Below are 19617 nucleotides of genomic sequence, written 5' to 3' on the forward strand. Positions count from 1 at the left end.
TGTGGTGTGTGGTGTGTGTGATGTGTGAGAGAGCGAGCGAGAAAAGAAAACCCGGGGAATTTACCACCTTGTTCCTCACTTCCTGAAGTCTGTGGCTGGTCTTCCTTTTCCCCACCTTTCAGAGTCTCTTTATCTTTGCTTTATATAGAATGTCCAGAGTTTTTAGCTGTACTTAGCAGGAGGAGTAAAGTAAAAGTATGTCTACTCCATTTTTCTGAAAGCAGAAGTCTTCTTGACTTTTATTTTTGTTTTATATATATTTATTTATGGCTGCGCTGAGTCTTGATTGAGGATCTCGGGCCTCTCATCGGGGAGGCTTCTCTTGTTGCAGAGCACGGGCTCTAGAGCTCGCTGATTTGAGCAGTTGCAGCACATGAACTCAGCAGTTGTACATGGGTTTTGTTGCCCCATGGCATGCAGAATCTTCATAGACAAGGGATCGAAACTGTGTCCCTCGTGTTGGAAGGCAGATTCTTAGCCAGATCACCAGGGAAGTCCTTTTTGGCTACTTTTTAAAAAAAAATTGATTTGTTCACCTTTTTATTTTTGAGTCATAAGAGTTGCTCTTATATTCTGGATAAAAGTCCTTTGTCAGATATGTACATTATGAACAGAAAGGTTCCTATTATTCTGTGTTTGCTGAGAGATTTTACTGTGAGTGAATGTTATATTTTACAAATGCTTTTCCTGTGTCTGTGGAGATGATCACATGATTTCTCTTCTTTATTCTGTTAAATTACATTAATTTGTATTCAAATGTTAAGCTAACATTGCATTCCTGGAATAAACCCCATTTGATCATGATAATTATTCTTCCATATGGCTGGGCTCAATTTGCTAAAATTTTGTTAAGGACTTCTATATCTATGTTCTGCATCATATTGGTCAGCAGTTTGGGGGGATTTTTTTGTAATGCCTTTTTAAAAAATTCTTTTTATTTATTTAATGAATTTATTTGGCTGTACCAGGTCTTAGTTGTGGCATATGGGATCTTAGTTCCCTGACCAGGGATTGAATCCAGGCACCCTGCATTGGGAGCATGGAGTCTTAGCCACTGAACCACCAAGGAAGTCCCCCACCGTTTTGTTTTGTTTTTTGGTTTTGATATGAGTAACTCTTGTCTCATGAAACAAGTTTGTAAATGTTCCCACCTCCTCTATTTTCTACAAAAGATGTGTAGGATTAATATTATTTTCCCTTTAAATGTTTGAGATAACTCATCCGTGAAGTTTTTTATGTGTATATGTAACTTACCTTGTTTGTTTTCCTTCTTTCAGGAAAGAAAAGGAAAATTCTTTCAGGAGAGTCCCCCCAGACTGTTGTCCAATGTCTATTTTATGTACCTTATCTAGTTCTGTGGTTATTTATAGTGAGAGGGCTGTATGGTACCAGCTTTTCCATCCTGGCTAGGTCAGAAGTATCTAGTAAGAAGCTTGTCTAAACTGATCTTATTATTAGGGTAATTCTAAATTCAATAGATTCAGTATTGCCTCAGTATTGAACATACCTCAATAGATTGTCCTAATTGCATTTCTATTGAACCTATCCCCAAATTAAATATTAATGTAATTAGTATAATTCAATATTAGCAAATACTAGTACAATGAACAGAAGTCTGGGTTCAATATTAATAACATTGCTTTTACTTACTTCAATATTGATATGCTTTCTTGTAAGGAGTACAGATAGCAAAGTTACAGGTAGAGTTCTTTTGTGTAACTCTGATAGACCTCAGGAGAGTTTTGCATTCCATCTATTATGCTTATTAATAGAAGAGTGAGTGTTTGAAAGCCATTATTTAGAGACTTACATGCTTCAGAAAGGTTATTAGTTAAATGTGCTAAACTTGTCTAATAAAAAGGTGTGTAATTCTGGTATCTTAGCAGAACCAAGGCATTTCCCAGTAGAGTATACAAGAGCTTTGCTATTACATCTTCTGTGTAGCTTTGTCCCTGCTGCTTCTTATCACAGACTAGACCATGAAGAAAACAATCATTTTCCAAAATGATACGTAATATCCAGGTTAAGTGGATTTATTAGGCTCATATCTCTCTGCATAAGGAACCATGCCGGAAAATGAAGGCTTTGCTTATAAGGCCTACTCTGGGCCTAAATCTGCTTTCTTAGATAAACAGTCAAATTACTTCAACTTCCTTTTTGGAATTAAGTGGGAATATTAAACAAATGATAAAGTAAAATTAAAAACTATGTGGCCTTTGTGGCTCTTGCCTTCCCTTAGGATAGGTGAAATAGTTTAGCCTGTGCTCCCTTAGAGCACCTCACCTGGGGCTTCCCTGGTGGTCCAGTAGTTAAGAATCCACCCGCCAACACAGGGGACACAGGTTCCATCCCTGATCTGGGAAGATCCCACATGCCGCGAAGCAACTCAGCCCCTGTGCAACTACTCCTGAGACTGTGCCCAGCAACCAGAGAAGCCTCTGCAATGAGAAGCCCCTGCACCACGATCAAGAGTAGACCCCGCTCGCTGCAACTAGAGAAAACCTGCATGCAGCAATGAAGACCCAGCACAGCCAAAAATAAATAAAAATTTATTTTTTTTAAAAAAAAAGCATTTCACCCTTAGGACAGCCTCAAGACCTGAAGTCTGACTCCCACTCTGGAATTCAAAGGGAAATCCTCAGAGCTAGGGGTCACCATAGCTCTCCCAGTGTGAACTCTGAAGCTGAAGTAGATTTAAAAAAAATACAATTCTGACATTACAGATCATTATAGTGACATTGTAATTAAGAGTAATGTTACATTTTTTGAAAAATTTTCCATGATATTGCAACAGGGAGAACATGTAAGAGCATGCTAATTGATTAGCACTGGGGAAAACTTTTTAAAAAAACACATTACCACAAAATGAAACAATATGTCCCTTTGTTGATAGCACTGGTGAATTCTGACACCTGTACTGGTGAGTTTTAGTTACAATTTCTTGGGGCTTCCCTGATAGCTCAGTTGGTAAGGAATCTGCCTGCAATGCAGGAGACCCCAGTTTGATTCCTGGGTTGGGAAGATCCCCTGGAGAAGGGATAGACTACCCACCCCAGTATTCTTGGGCTTCTCTTGTGGCTCAACTGGTAAAGAATCCACCTGCAATGCAGGAGACCTAGGTTCGATTACTTCGGACATTTTCCTACCAACTGTCCCCATCAGAATTATCATTAGAGCCAGGGAGAGTCAAAGAATCTTGCTAGTGCCTACCAACAAATTTACAATTTAAAAAGATTGATTTTTTCTTTTTTTGGCCACGCTATACAGCTTGTGGGATCTTAGTTCCCCAACCAGGGCTCAAATCCAATACACCCCCTGCACTGGAAGCGCAGAATCTTAACCACTGGACCAGCAGGGAAGTCCCTGATGGTTTAGTCAATGCAGTGGGTTACAAACTCCCGGTGTTCAGAATCACAAGATAGTTTTTAAAAATGTAAATGCTGTAGCCTCATCTCTAGATATTTGGATTTGGTTGATCTGAGTAGGGAATAGTTATCAGTATTTTTTCATAGACTTTTCTGAGATATAATTTACATACCATAAAATTCACACTCTCAAAATATGCAACTGAGTGGTTTTAGTGTCTTCACAAAGTTGTGCAACCATCACCACTAATAAATGCAGAACATTCATCTTCTCAAAAGGAAACTTACACCTGTTGACTGCCCATTCCTTCCTCCTTCTAAATCCGGGCAAACACTAATCAACTTTCCATCTCTATGGGTTTTGCCTATTCTGGACATTTCATAGAAATGCAGCCATACAGTGTATGGCCTTTGATGACTGACTTGTTTCACCTAGCATCATATTTTCAAGGTCATACTGTAGCATGAATTCCTACATCATTCCTTTTTATGACTGAATAATATTTCACTGAGGGGCTTCCCAGGTGGCTCAGTGGTAAAGGATCTGCCTGCAATGCAGGAGACACTGGTTTGATCCCTGATCTGGGAAGATCCCCTGAAGGAGAAAATGGAAACCCACTCGAGTATTCTTGCTTGAAAAATGCTATAGACAGAGGAGCCTGGCAGGCTATAGTCCATGGGGTCGCATAGTTGGACATGTGTGTTAGTTGCTAAGTTGTGTCCAACTCTTGCAACCCCATGGACTGTAGCCCACCAGGCTCCTCTGTCCATAAGATTTCCCAGGTAAGAATACTGGAGTGGATTGCCATTTCCTTCTCCAGGAAGGAAGATATCTAATATATCTAAGATAATTGATATCTAATATGGGCTTCGCTGGGGGCTCAGTGGTAAAGAATCCACCTGCCAATCCAGGAGACGGAGGTTCAATCCCTGATCTGGAAAGATCCCCCAGAGAAGGAAATGGCAACCCATTCCAGTATTCATGCCTGGGACATCCCATGGGCAGAGGAACCTGGAGGGCTGCAGTCCACAGGGTCACAAAGAGTCGGACATAACTTAGCAACTAAGCAGCAATATCTAGTATATGATTTACAGATATATGATTTATAAATATTTTCTCCCAGCTTTTGGTGAGTTGTCTTTTCATTTTGTAGTGCTCTTTGCTGTGCAAAAGGTTTTAATTTTGATGAAGTACTGTATATCTATTTTTTTCTTATTGCTTGTGCTTTTGGTATCCATTCTAAGAAACTGTTGCCTAATTCAAAATCATGAAGATTTAAACCTATGGTTTGTTCTACAGCTTTAGTTTGACGTCTTACATTTGTGCTTTTGATACATTGATATTTGAGGTTAATTTTTTTTTTGAGGTTAATTTTTATATATGGAATGAGGCAGGAGTCCAACTTCATTCTTCTGCATGTGGATATCCAGTCATCTTGTAATTCTGATTCTGATCTCATTTCTGATCACCAGCTGATCACCATTTCTGATTCTGCACCTAATTCCAGTGTGTGTATCCCCTATGTCACCAAGCAATTTTCTGATACCACGTAGGTGTCCTAGAGTTCAACTCATTATCAGACCCATAGGTTGAGGCCTCAGTCCCATAAGACTGCCCCCTCCATATTTCAGATGCCAGTAGCCTTCCAGATTATCACCTGGTCTCTGGCTAACGATCAGAAGTTCCCACAACCCCCTGTTTGAGTTCTGTTAATTGCTGGAGCAGCTCTTAGAACTCAGGAAAACATTTGCTTACTACATTACTGGTTTGTTATAAAAGGATACGTTAACAAAAAAAAGTCCCTCTCCATCTAGTTCTACAAGAATTAAGTCACTAGCCACTGCAGTCACCACTGACCTTTCACCCTGAAAGAAGTTCAGGATAGAGATCACGAATGAGGCATTCTTTGCTCTGGAAAAACAGGCAGAACGGGCTTTTAGATAGTGTTTCAGAAGAAAATGTTATGAACCCAATTTTTTGTGTCTTCTCATGTCTAGAAGAGCATCAAAATCATTACCAGAAGCGTCTGCTCCTCATGACTAGCAGCAGCCTTCCGCTGAGATCGGTGCTTGTTTGCCTGGACTCCCTTACAAAATCATGCGTTTACTGATCTCCCTCCCTATTTCTTCCGAGCAGTTCCTCAGAGCTACGTGAGAAGCTGTCTCCATGGCTGTAGTCTTCACTTGCTCCAAATAAAACTGAACTTACAGCTCTTGAGTTGTGCACTTTTTTTTTTCCAGCCAACAGATGTAACACAGGAATAGCCAGATGGAAGAGATGCCTCGGGCGGTGTACTGGAAAAGGGCATGGGACTTCTGTGCCTTCCGGGCGGTCGCCCTTCTTGCTCTCTGGATTGATTTCTTGATCATCACGTAGTGTCCTGCTTTGTCTCTTGTAACAGTCTTTATTTTAAAGTCTGTTCTGTCTGATATAAGTATTACGACTCTGGCCGCCTTTTTTATTTCAATTTGCATGGAATACCTTTTTCTCTCCCCTCACTTTCAGTCTGTGTGTCTTTAGATCTGAAGTGAGTACCTTGTAGGTAATATATATACGGGTCTTGTTTTTTTTCTTTTTCGACACACCAAGAGGCATGCGGGATCTTAGTTCCCGAACCAGGGAAGGAACCCGTCCCCCCAGCATTAGAAGTGCAGAGTCTTAACCACTGGACCACCAGGGAAGTCCCACAGGTCTTGTTTTTATATCCATTCAGCCAGTCTATGTCTTTTGAATGGAGCATTTAGTCCATTATGGTAATTATTGATATGTATGTTCTTTGCCCTTTTGTTGTTTGAGGGTTGTTTTTATAGGTCTTTGTTTTTTTCTTTTCTTCTCTTGTTCTTTTGTAATTTGATGACTGTCTTTAGTGTTTGAAGTCCTTTTTTCTTTTTTGTGTATAGCTTATGGATTTTTGGTTTGTCGTTACCATGAGGTTTTTATAGGGCAGTCTATATATAGAGAGACTGCATTTGATTTGTTCTCTCTTCCTCTCACAATTACTATTTGATAATTATATTTTTCTTTTTTTTTTTTTTTTGATAATTATATTTTTCATCTGATTGTTTTATGTATCCCTTAATTGCTTATTGTGGATATAGATGATTTTTATGATTTTTGTCCTTTAACCTTTCTAACCGCTTTGTGTGTGGACGATTTCCTATCTTTTCTGTATGTTTACCTTTACCAATCAGTTCTTTCATTTCGCTGTTTTCGTGCATCTAGTTATGGCCTTTTCTTTTTCACCTAGAGAAGTTCCTTTAACATCTGTCGTTAAGCTGGTTTAATGAATTCCTCTAGCTTCGATTGTCTGTAGAGCTTTTAATCTCTCCGTCAAATCTGAACAAGAGCCTTGCTGAGTAGAGTATTCTTGATTGTAGGTTTTCCCCTTTCATCACTTTAAATATATCATGCCACTCCTTTGTGGCCTGCAGAGTTTCTCTCGTATGTTATTTGTTGCTTTTCCCTTTCGCTTTTGATATTCTCACTTTATCTTTAATTTTTGTCATTTTGATTACAGTGTGTTGTGTTATACTCCTTTTTGGATTAATCCTATGTGAGACTCTGCACTTCCTGGACTTGGGTGACTGTTTCTTTTCCCACATTAGGTGATTTTTTTAGCTATTATGTCTTCAATACGTACTCAACTCCTTTCTCTCTTCTCCTTCTGGGACCCCTGTAATGCAAATATTCGTGCACTTCATGTTTCCCCAGAGGTCTTTTAAACTCCTAATTTTTTTCATTCTCTTTTCTTTTTTCTGTTCAGTGGCAGTGATTTCCCTGACTCTATCTTCCAAATCACTTATCTGTTCCTCTATCATTTAGTCTATATTGAGTCCTTCTAGTCTTATTTTTTCATTTCAGTTATTGTATTCTTCATCCGTGTTTGGTTTTTCTTTACATTTTCTAACTCTGTTAAAAAGACCCGACTTCTTGCTCTATGCATCTGTTCTCCTTGTGGTGACCCAAGGACGAAAGAGCAGATAAAACCAAGGAGGGTCTTGGAATGCAGGAATGGAAAAACCAGACCCTTATCGTCCTTCCCTCCCCCATGCTGTAACTATTAGTGGAACAGTATACCCTGTCTCCCCTCCTGCCGCATAGGGAGAAGGGATTTGCCCTACTCTTCCTTTGGGGTGCACTTTCCATCAAGCCTTCTTATCACTTTCTACACCCATTACTTTGTTCTCCCATCCTGAAACAGCCACCTATAAGTCAGACCTACTTCCTTTTCCCTTCATAAAATGTAATTTCATTCCTTGTACTTTCTTTATTGAAAACACACATCCTACCTTCCTTAAGCAACTGAGAACTGACCTTTATATTAGCATTCTATAGATTGGTGAACATAAATACCAGTGATAATTTCTAAAAAATATTCTAGAGAACATCTCAGGATGGCATCAAACATTATTCATTAATAGTCCAAAATCTTTAGTTTCTCGGTAAGAGGAAGTTAGTATTCAGTAATGAATGTTTCAGAATCTTATTTTATTTGAAAATGACCTAGCTATTCAATAAACTTCTATCACTTAGTTTAGCACAACCCTAGAAATTCAGGTTACCAATATCTAGAGAGACTGTTTTAGACAGACATTTTTAATCTTAACAGAGTTTATCTAAAAGCTCATATATCATTTTTTTTAAAGTTTCTTCACTCAAGTTACTTTCCTTGCTGACAAACTTGTAACAGAGATAACAATATAACAGTATTTAACTTATAATAAACCTAGGCACAATGAAAATATTATGGTTAATGTTAGCGGCTCTTAGACATGTCTATATTAGATTAGCAAACAAACATTTATACTGGATATTTAATATTGACTATTTCCCAGTTCACATGAATCTGAAATTCATTTTGGTTAATTTCTCTTGTATTTAGAATTGTCTGATTTGTAAGCATTTACTTTTCTTTGGGCCAATTAAATCAGAACTCATTTACAACTTCAGGAATATTATTAAAAAAAAAAAACCAAGACACACTGAGACATGCATAAATCCAGACAGACAGAGATCTCGTAGTTTTCCACTTGAGATTTAAAAATGTCTCTTTGACACTCCCCCTTCCACCTTTTTTTTTTTTTTTTGAAGTTCTAATTTGCCCAAGGCTGATGTCTCAGGCAAAGTGGGCTGTGTATTTCAGGGACATGGAAAGGGTTAACTTCAAGCTTTTCCTTAGGCAGGTTTTTTAACAAGCTAGTTGTTTTTAATTGCATATGCGAAAAGAACTGGTTTTGAAGCATAGGGGAGAGTTTATGATCCTTCAGGCTTTTGATTATAGGAGAAAGACCTGGACCAAAGGGAACTTTAGAATCCTTTTTTAGAGATCATGTGGATATGAAAGGTAGAGCAGGGGTTATCTAGAAAATCTGATGGAGAGAAACAGAGGGCGATAGGAGATAGGGAGGCAACAAAAAGACACATGCAGCGTGAGTCCCTCAAATCTGGATTCTGACTGAGGGCCACAAAGGAGTGAACGTAAGGAAATTCTGAGTCTTTCCCCTGCTTTTGGAAAAAGCTAGTGTGCCATTCAGAGGCCATTTTTTCGGGGGGAGGGGGCCAGTTTGTACTGGGGCCAGGCCTTTTGCAGGGTCAAAATTTTCCAGTTTCTGAGACTGTAGCCAAGGGGTGAGTCTGAGAGAGGCTCCCAAGACATACCAGAACTCATCCTTAGCCTATATGCTGTAAAAGGGGGGCACTTTCTGTCTCAGCGACGTCTCTGTGCAACTAAAGGTACAAAAATGGCCGACCGTCCCAACGGTCGCGTCCAACAGTGAGAGGTGACCTCTGAGAACCGTGCAGCTGTTCCCTGGCAAAGAAAGACAGAAATTCCTGGGAGCAACCAGGTGACTCACTATTTGGCGATTCCCTGAAAGGTGGAAGGCACTCTTGGGATGGCTCAGAGGCAACACCTAGGCTCCTGTAAATCGAAAGGGAAAGGGACCGAAAGGGAAAGAAGTGAAAGTGACGGGAAGAAGGCTGAGGAATCCGCCTTACAATCCTATCAGGGAGGTGATGGTCAGGGAACAATGGTCTCTGTTTTACTTCAACCACTCTGTACCTGACATGGTGCACGTAAGTTGTCTTGCTGGGGGTGGATGCCCTTGTGGCCTGATCCGTTCCGTGTCCCCCTTATCCTCACACGGGAGTCTTCATGTGGCAGGCGCCCTAGTGGCTTCTAAGTGCCTGAGCCATGCCCACACACTATTGGTTGGCCTAGTCCTCAGTTGGAAAGAAGACAAAAGAGAGACCCTCGCCCGTTCGGGCGTCAGCTACTGGGGCGCAGTGAGCGGTGGGGCCTTTGGAACACACAGGGGGTAACCCTGGCCAGAGTTCCTCAGTTGCTTCCACAGCACTTGCCTGTTCGCAGAGGGTCCCTATGAGAAAGGAGAAGTGAGGAGGTGGGGGAGGAGACCCCAAGGTCCCCGTACGGGCCACCAAAAATGTCGTGGTCTGGGTGTGGGTTGAAAAAGAATTTCCAGACATGAGACAGAATGAGAGGGAACTAAAGTTTATTAGAGTGGGAGACGCTGCTAGAACAGTGGGCCAGCTCAAGAGAGAACTGACGTTGAACAGGGGTCTTTAGTTCACTTTTATACCCAGGGTACAAGGAGTACCATAGGGGTCTTACAGGTCATTTGCTGATTGGATGAGGCATGTATACTGGGTGGGGGACAAGTAAGGCAAATACCTTCTCCCTATGGGGTAGGATGGTAGACAGGTTATACTGTTCCATTAATAGTTACAACATGGGGGAGGGAAGGACGATAAGGGTCTGGTTTTTCCATTCCCGAATTCCAAGACCCTCCTTAGTTTTATCTGCTCTTTCCTCCTTGGGGTCCTTGGATCACCACACTCCTCCCGAGTTCTTTGATCAGCTTTACAGTCATTACTCTTAATTCTTTCTCAGGTAGCTTGCCCATCTCCACTTCACTTAGTTCTTCTTTTAGGGCTTTATCCTGATCCTTTGCCTGGAACATGTTCCTCCGCCACCTCATTTTGCCTAAGTTGCTGTTTGCATTTTTATGTATCTGGTAGGTCAGTTACATTTCCCAACCTTGGAGAAGTCGCTCTCGGTAGGAGACATACTATGTGTCTTAGCAATAGACTCCTTTCTTGTCACCCAAGCTATATGTTCTAGGGGTTCCCCCTCGGAGAGCTGCACGGGTCATTCTGTCGTGGCAGGCTGACTTTGTGGGCAGTCTGTAGGCTTGGTTGTCCCCTCGTCCTGTTGGTTACCAGGCCCTGCCTTGTGCAGAGGCTGCCAGCTCCTGGGTGGTGGGGCCAGGTCACGAGGTGGCTGACTGCAGAACCCCAGGGGCTCTGAGGCTAATGCTATCTCACTTGTGGGTGGTGTCAGCATTTAGAAGTAGCCAGGGCTCTTGCCCACCCACTGGTGGGTGAGGCCAGATCTGTGGCAGGCAGAGTCAGGTTCTGGAATCTGGCTGCAGGCCCCAGGGATTCCAGAGCTCTGGTGTCAGATCTCTGGTGTGGGAGACTGAATCCTGACACAGTTGGGTATGGAGTTCAGGGTGTCCCAAAGCTCATGGTCAGGGCCCAGCTGGCCCTAGAGTAGGGTCTGGCCTGCTGTGGGCAGGCTGGGTCAGCAGGCTGTGGGATTGTGGTTTTCTTTTGCCTTGTGTCTATCTCCAGGTGGAAGACACTAGTCTAGGGGCTAGAGCAGGCCTCCTGGAGGGCAGGCCTGGTGCCTGCCCACTGGTGGATAGAGGTGGGTCCTGTCCCTTTGGTGGGCAAGGCCACATCTAGAGGCACGTCTTGGGGTTCCTGTGGGCTCAGGAAGTCTTTGGCAGTCTGTCTGCTGACGGATGGAGCCACAGCCCCACCCAGTTAGTTGTTTAGCCTGAGGCATCCAAGCCCTGATGCCTGTAGGCAGCGACAGGAGCGAGGTGTTAGTGCTAAAAATCTAGATGGGGGATTTCACAGTGGTTCCCCCCAGCACCAGTGTCCATGCTGTAAAGAAGCTCCCAGGATGGCTGCTGCTAGTGTCCACGTGAGCCACAGCCACCCCTGCCTCTCCACAGACTCACCTAAGACTAGCAGGAAAGTCTGGCCCAGACTCCTATCAAATTAGTTTTTGTCCTAGATCCCAGAGAGTGTGAAATTTTATGCGTGACCTTTAAAGGTGAAGTCTTTGTTTCCCCTAGTCCTTTGGGATTCCCAAAATTAAGCCCCTCTAGCCTTTAAATCCAAATGTTCTGGTGTCTCATCCTCCAAGCGCAGGACCCCCAGGCTGGGGAACCTGATGTGGTGCTCAGAACCCTCACTCCTGTGGGAGAAACTCTGTAATATAATTATTCTTCAGTTTGTGGGTCACCCACCTGGGGATATGGGACTTGATTATATTGCAAGTATGTCCCTCTTACCCATCTCGTTGTGGTTCCTTCTTTATGTTTTTAGTTGTAGATTTTTTCTGGTAGGTTCCAGTCTTTTTCATTGATTCACTATTCTTCAAATAGTTGTGATTATGGTGTGCTCACGAGAAGAGGTGACACCTCTCTAGTTCCCCATCTTGTCTCCATCTACTTTCTGAATCTGGCCCATTTGGGTTTTTAAGGAGACTTCATTGATTAGGCATGATTGATTAAATCACTGGCTATTGGCAATCAATTCAACCTCCAGCCCCTTTCCTCTCCCCAGAGTTGACAGAGTTCCTTTCAGAGTTGGTACTGAAAGTCCCAACATTCAATCCATGGGTTTGGTTCTTCTGGCAACCAGCCACCATACTTAGGTGTATTCCAAATATCTCCTCATTAGCATAACAAAAAGCCATTATGGCTCTCATCACTTAGGAAATTTCAATGGTTTGAGGAGTTCTGTTTTGTCCAGCAAATTATGCTCTGAGACTGTTATGTTCTGAGACTAAAATTGTCTTTGCCAATAATTTGTTTAACACAGGTTCAAGGCAGTAATTATACTTTATAATAGTAATATTTCATAAGCCAATACTGTATGGGATAATGTCTCTTAATAAACCAATAAAGAGATTTCATACGTCAATCCAATGATAGGTAAATTACACTATTGCCTGATTACACTATTGCCTGAGGCAGAGGGGAGGTAAAAGAAGTCCAACTTTAGTTGAGATGTACTTTCTACAAGCTAGTTCTCAGTAGAGTCAGCCAACCAAGAGTGGGTATCCGGTTGCCAGCGTGAACAGAAAGTCCCTTTTGTTGCTAGAGCTCAATGCCAGCAGAGTGAAGCTGCCAGTGTTGGCCAGGAAGGTGGGCTGCTCCGCAGACCCTCTCTTGCACGGCTTGCACCACTCCTGTGAGGAGTAGCCTCTCCAAGGCATGAACAGATGTCCTTTCTCTTCCTGAGACTGCTGCACAGTTTAACATCACTGCTGATCAGGAGTGGCCCTGGTCGGAGCCAGTGTCTTTATTATTATTATTACTTTTGGCTGCACTGGATCTTTGTTGCTACACCAGGGCTTTCTCTAGTTGCAGTGCACTGGCTTCTCGTTGTGGTGGCTTCTCCTGCTGAGAAGCACAGGTTCTAGAAGTGCAGGCTTCAGTAGTTGTAGCACACAGTCTCAGAAGCTGTGGTCCGTGGGCTCTAGAGCTCAGGCTCTGTCGTTGAGGCACAAAGGTTTAGTTGCTCCAAGGCACGTGGAATCTTTCCAGACCAGGGATCAAACCTGTATTCCCTGCATTAGCAGACAGATTCTTATCCATGGTACCAGTAGGGAAGTCCAGGAGCCAGTGTCTTAAGCTTGTCGGAGAGCTATTTAGATCAACAAATAACCTTGCCCAGACTGAACACTGCCAGTGAATCTTCACAAATGCTTGGTATTTAAAGTCTAAATGTCCATTCTGTGTTGGCCACTCTTCCATATGTTCTGATCCATCGGCACCCCCGGTGGCTCCTCTCAATAGCTGCTCTCCTGAATACTGATGCACAACAGCTATCAATGACATCGTCTTGATACAGCGTCCTCAAGATAAACAAGATCAAAACTTAAGTCATAAACAAGTGGATTTGAAATCATAAACAATCCACAACAAGTTTTGTGCCAGAAAGGGGGATGAAGACCAAATATATCTTATTATAAATCACAATATCACACGTCCTATCACCATCAGTTGAGAAGACTATTCTTTCCCCACCGAATGTCTTGGCACTCTTATCAACTGACCACGTAGGTTTATTTCTGGACTCTCAATTCTATTCCATTGATTTATATGTCTAATCTTATACTAGTACCAAACAGTCTTGATGACTATAGCTTTGTGGTAAGTTTGAAATTAAGAATTGTGAGTCCTACAACTTTGTTGCTCCTTTTCAAGAATGTTTTGACTGTTTGAGGTCCCCTGAATTTCCGTGTGAATTTTAGAATCAGCTTGTCAGTTTCTATAAAAGGGCCAGACTGGATTTTGATAGGAGTTGCATTGACTTTGTATATAAATCTGAAGAATATTCCCATCGACCAGCATTAAGCCATCCAAACCAGTACTTGTTTTCTTTTGTTGAGGAACATCTTCCACAATTTCTTTCAATGATGTTTTATAGCTTTTTGTGTAGCAGCAATTTTTGCAAAGCTCTTCAGAGAGTTATAATATGCAGCCAGTAAGGATCATTGTTTAACATCCTGAAAATTTTGTCCCCAAATCACAAATCTTAGGTTATGTGTCCATGTATGGCCCTGCTAGGCATAAGGAAGTGGGGCTGACTTTGACCAAGATGAACCACTTCTGAGAGATGTCCATTTCATGACATTTCTTAGGACTATTTGGCAGCAAAATCTAATTACATCCTACAGAGAATCATAGAGTTGCAAAATCTTAAGAGGCCTGAAAATTAATTTGTGTTGGTCCAGAGGGATGAGATCTATCCTGTTTTAGTATCTGCTGAGAACAAATGTTCTTTGAACAATCTTTATCATTATAACCCATTCCCATGTTAACAAATTCTCTCCTCTGGAAATATCCTCATCCACTACCTCTGCTTCCCTATTTATCATTAGATTTTTAATCCTCTGGGCTCTCCATCCCATCTGCACCAAAATTATGATGTGTCTAAATTCTTATTATTACTACTTAAGGCCATTTCTCAGTGATCTGAGGAACATCTGTTCACCATCTCTAGTACAAAGACCAGAGGACTTTGTTGTTTGTTTTTGTGTTGTTTGTTTGGTTTGGTTTGATTATTTCCTTCTGGCTCTTGATTTTCACTGCCTTCTAGACTGGACAAAATCACTATGAGAGCTAAAGGGAATGAAGTGACCTTTCACTTTAATCCTACATTCTACATCCCGTCAATGTCTAAGCTGGGCTGTAAGTAGCTGAACGTGTTGACTTAAAGTGCTTTCCTAGGACCTCCCTGGTGATCCAGTGGTTAAGACTCCGAGCTTCCACTGCAGGGGGATGTAGGTTTGATCCTGGTTAGGGATCTAAGATTCCCACATGTCATGCAGTATGGTCAAAAATAAGTATCCTAACAAATGGTCAGTCTATCTCTGGGGAAACTTTGGAACAGGTCAGCACATCAACTTATCTGTGGCTGTCATCTATTCTTGACACCATACCTTTTTCCTTCCCATTGCTCAACCTGAGGGTCCCTCTAAGTCCTGACACCATCTGCTCTTCTGAAAGTCCAGTCCAGGTGAACTGCCTGGAGATTAAGGAGCAGTCTGGATTTCGGAATACTGATGTAGAAATGGGGTTGAAATATAGGCCCAAGGTTCTCATCTTTTTCTTACTGCAATCTGAATGATGGGTGATGTTCACAACCATGCCACTCTCTCATGATCTATCCAGATATTAAAAAATATCTGGAAATATTTTAAAGAGAAAAAATAAGAAAATAGTACTACTGAGCTTTTTTCTTTATTTGAGATTAATGAAATCATTTTATTCATCTGATGAATCAGTCCTTTGGAATTTAAAAAATTATGATACAACATGGAAAACCACAGGGTTTGTCTAATTTTTAAATTTTATTTACAATGCAAGATGAGTTATTTTTCAATTCACTTCTCCACATGTATATTAACATGGCAAGGAAATATTACAACTGAAGAATAAGCTTAGATAAAGCTTGTCTTACTATGCCATCTGTTGAGTTTTTTAAAAATTAGAATTAATATAAATAAATAATACATATTTATTAATATAAATAAGTAGTTATTTATAATATAATAAATAATAGTAATGCTCATTTCAGTCACATTGTTCCAGTAATAACTACTACATATTAATGTTTTGTAGTTTAGTTGCTAAATCATCTCCGACTCTTTTGGGACCCCGTGGACTGTAGCCCACCAGGCTCCTCTGTCCATGAGATTTCCCAGACAAGAATACGGGAGTGGATTGCCATTCCTTCTCCAGGGAATCTCCCCAACCCAGGGATCAAACCTGCATCTCCTTCATTGGGAGGCAGGTTCTTTACCACTGAGCCACCCGGGAAGTCCCATTATATATTAGTAGTGATGTACATAGTCCCATTCTTGTTTACAAACAGTGTATGCATGTTGTCTACTCTTTATTTGTATTCTACTATAAATCTATTCATGTTTCTCATTTAAAAGAAAATGAGAAATTTTCTCGTGAAAAAACATATTACAATGATTTACAGTTTTCTTAACAAGTAATAGTATCTTAGAAATGAGGTCTAATTTGGGACTTTAGAGAAAATTCGGCAAGCTGTATGACTCTTTTCCAATGGAAAAAAAAGCATCCTACCAACAGCAAAGGCACAATCCATAAAATAAATAATTGATAAGCTGGATTTCAATTTCAATTAAAATTGGAAACTTCTCTGCAAAAGACAACATGAAGAGAATGAGAAGACAAGCCACAAACTCAGAGAAAATTTTCAAAAACACATCTGATAAAGGACTTTTATCCAAAATATACAAAAAATACTTAAAACATGACAAAAAGGAAGCAGACAACCCAATTTAAAAAATGGACCAAAGACCTTAACAGACACCTCTGTATATGTAAAGAACATGTACAAATGACAGTTGGGAAATAAACATATACTCTACATCATATGCTATCAGGGAAATGAAGATTAAAATAACAATGACATACCCATTTTACATCTATCAGCATGGCCAAATCCAAAACACTGACATCACCAAATCCCACTGAGGAGGCTGAGCATCAGGAACTCTCATTCATTGCTAGGGTGGATGCAAAATGGTACACAACCACTTGGGAAGGAAATTGGCAGTTTCTGAGAAAACCGAACGTACTCTTACCATATGAGCCAGCAATCATGGTCCTTGGTATTTACTCAAAGGAGTTGAAAACTTCTGTTCAACAAAATTCTGTATACAGATGTTTTTGTTTGTTTATTTTAAATATTTATTTATTTGGCTTCACTGGGTGGCATACAGGATCTTTAATTGTGACATGTGCAGTCTAGTTCCTTGACCAGGGATCGAACTCCAGTCCTCTGCATTGGGAGCTCAGAGTCTTAGCCACTGGACCACCAGGAAGTCCTGCTTACAGATGTCTTTGTCAGCTTTATTTATAATTGCCAAAACTTGAAAGTAACCAAGATCCCCTTCAGTAGATGAATAGATTGGTAAACTGTGGTACACACGGATAATGAAATATTGTTCATCATTAGAAAGAAACTATCAAGCTATGAAAAGACATGGAGTAAGCTTACATGCATGTTACTAAGTGAAAAAAGAAAATCTGCAAAGGATACCTACTGTATGATTCCAACTATAAGACATTCTGAAAAAGGCAGAACTATGAAGACAGTAAAAAAGGCAGTTGCCAGGGGTTGGAAGGTGAAGAGAGGGATAAATTGGAGGGATGAATTGGCAGATTTGGGGAGCAGTGAAAATTCTTTGTATGATACAATAATGATGGGTTCAGTTCAGTTACTAAGTCGTGTCTGACTCTTTGGGACCCCATGGACTGCAGCACACCAGGCCTCCCTGTCCATCACCAACTCCCAGAGCTTGCTCAGACTCGTGTCCATTGAGTCAGTGATGCCATCCAACCATCTCATCCTCTGTCGTCCCCTTCTCCTCCTGCCTTCAATCTTTCCCAGCATCAGGGTCTTTTCCAATGAGTCAGTTCTTTCCCTCAGGTGGCCAAGGTATTGGAATTTCAGCTTCAGCATCAGTCCTTCCAATGAATATTCGGGATGGACTGGTTGGATCTCCTTGCTGTCTAAGGGACTCTCAAGAGTCTTTTCTAACACCACAGTTCAAAAGCATCAATTCTTCACTGCTCAGCTTTTTTTTTTTTTATGGTCCAATTCTCATTTGTCCAAACTCATAGAATGTACACCACCACTAAGAGTGAATCCTAATGTAAACTGTGTACTCTGGGTGATAATGACATGTCTGTGAAGGCTCATCAGTTTTAACAAATGGTAGGGGATGTTGGTAGGGGAACAACATCTCTGGTAAGGGATGCTGATAATGGGGAAGGCTGTGCATGTGTGGAGCAGAGGTATTTGAGATATCTCTGTACTTTTAATTTGGCTACGGACTTAAGCCTGCTTTAAAAAATAGTCTTTTAAATGAAAAAAAAAAATTAAAGCACACTATCTATATAAGAACTGAGAGATAAACTGAGTCTGCTCTGATTTTTAAAAATCCCAATCTGATATAAAACATTGACTGCTACATGTTTCACAGTTAATTGAGACTGAGAGCCTCTGGTCTAGACTGATAGTCTGATTTTTTTTTTTTTTTTTTGCACCCTACCATTAGAACATGTGAGCATGCAACCCAGCGCTCCGTGACAACCTAGAGGGGCAGGGTAGGGCGGGAAGTGGGAGGGCGGTTCAAGAGGAAGGGGACACATGTATGCCTCTGGCTGATTCATGTTGCTGTATGGCAGAAACCAAATAACATTGTAAAGCAATTTTCTTCCAATTAAAAATAAATAAAAATTTTAAAACATGAGCATGAACACCCCATATATATATGTGTGTGTGTATTTATTTTTAAATCACATTCATGTACCACTGTGCTGATAAATTCTGTACACAGAGAGAAGGGAAATTTTAAAAAGGTGATGTGAAAGCAAATACAAATCAAAATTCTAATATGTTTTTGTTCCATCTATATGGATTGCGTTGCAGAGACTTTGGCACATTTATTTTCCCTCCAACTTTTAGCAAAAATAAAGTGGAGAGTTATTTACGGGTCCACCAGGGAATACAGGCCTTAAATGTTGTCCTTTAGTTAAAAAACAGCAAAACTACTAAAGAGCAGGTCATATATTTGCTTATCTGTGTCATCTGTGTTCTGTGGGTGTCAGGAGGACTTTGGGTCTCCTTCAGAAGGTTCCGGGTTGGATTGGTTTTGACCTCTCTTGTGAACTCTGAAAAGAAGATAAAAATGTGTCATCACAGAGATTTGCAATTTTTCTCTTATTTCCCCCTTTCTTCCCATTGTAGGAATAGTACAGAGGTTTATGCAGCTTTCACAGTCTTTTCCTTTTGATGAAACATTGAGATGATGAACCTTTATCAACTGTCTGTAATACAAGGTGTGTCGGGATATTCTTACACGTCTACATTTGAATTTTGATCTATTCTGTACTTTGTCGGTTTTGTTATTCATGTCTCCAGTGTCAATGATATGGGAATTGCAGTTATTTCATCCTCAATGGAACTGAACCAATCATAATTCATTTACTTTCCTAGCTTACTTTCTTCTTTTTTTAAATTGAAAAAACATTTATTTTTCTGTTTTCTGATTCACTGATTTCTGTTCTTATCTCAATTTCGGTTACAGTCCCTCAGTTTATTTTTTGTTTTTATTTATTTTTCATTTTTTTGGCTGCATCACTCAGAGTGCGGGATCTTAGTCCCCCGCCTAGGGATTGAACCTGAGTCCCTGAGGTGGAAGCAAAGTCCTAACCACTGAAACTCCAGGGAAGTCCCTGGATGGTGGTATTTCTGATACGCTGAGGCAAGGCTCTGCAGCTAGGGCAGCTCCAAGAGCCATCATTCCTCTGTAATTCAGAAGCCCTGTAAAGCAGTTTTACTTTTTCCCTATGCTGAAAACATAATCCTTCCTCTTATGATCTCTTTTTTTGTTTATGTTTAGAATGTCCTTCTCTCATTTATATCTTAATCTTTATTTTCAATTAAAATTGTATATCTTAGCGGTTATATGGAAATCTTGAGGCCAAAACATTGGAATTAAGCTTGGTTTTGTTGTTCTTCTTCATATAATCAATGAACATATATATCATCTGTTGAATAATCTTTCCTTTTATCATTGGATAGTGATATTCTATCTCAAAT

General features: G+C 40.7%; 1 long non-coding RNA gene across 1 annotated transcript in view; it reads left to right on the forward strand.

The window, feature by feature from the left end:
* LOC122429762 overlaps positions 1 to 5549 on the forward strand; it is a 29391-nt gene extending 23842 nt beyond the window's left edge. The window contains exon 3 of the long non-coding RNA XR_006266129.1: positions 5364 to 5549. This is a non-coding gene — a long non-coding RNA (uncharacterized LOC122429762). The remainder of the gene's footprint in view (positions 1 to 5363) is intronic.
* The last annotated feature ends 14068 nt before the right edge of the window (positions 5550 to 19617 follow it).

The sequence above is a fragment of the Cervus canadensis genome, chromosome 28, assembly GCF_019320065.1.
Source record: "Cervus canadensis isolate Bull #8, Minnesota chromosome 28, ASM1932006v1, whole genome shotgun sequence".
NCBI classification, from domain to species: Eukaryota; Metazoa; Chordata; class Mammalia; order Artiodactyla; family Cervidae; genus Cervus; species Cervus canadensis.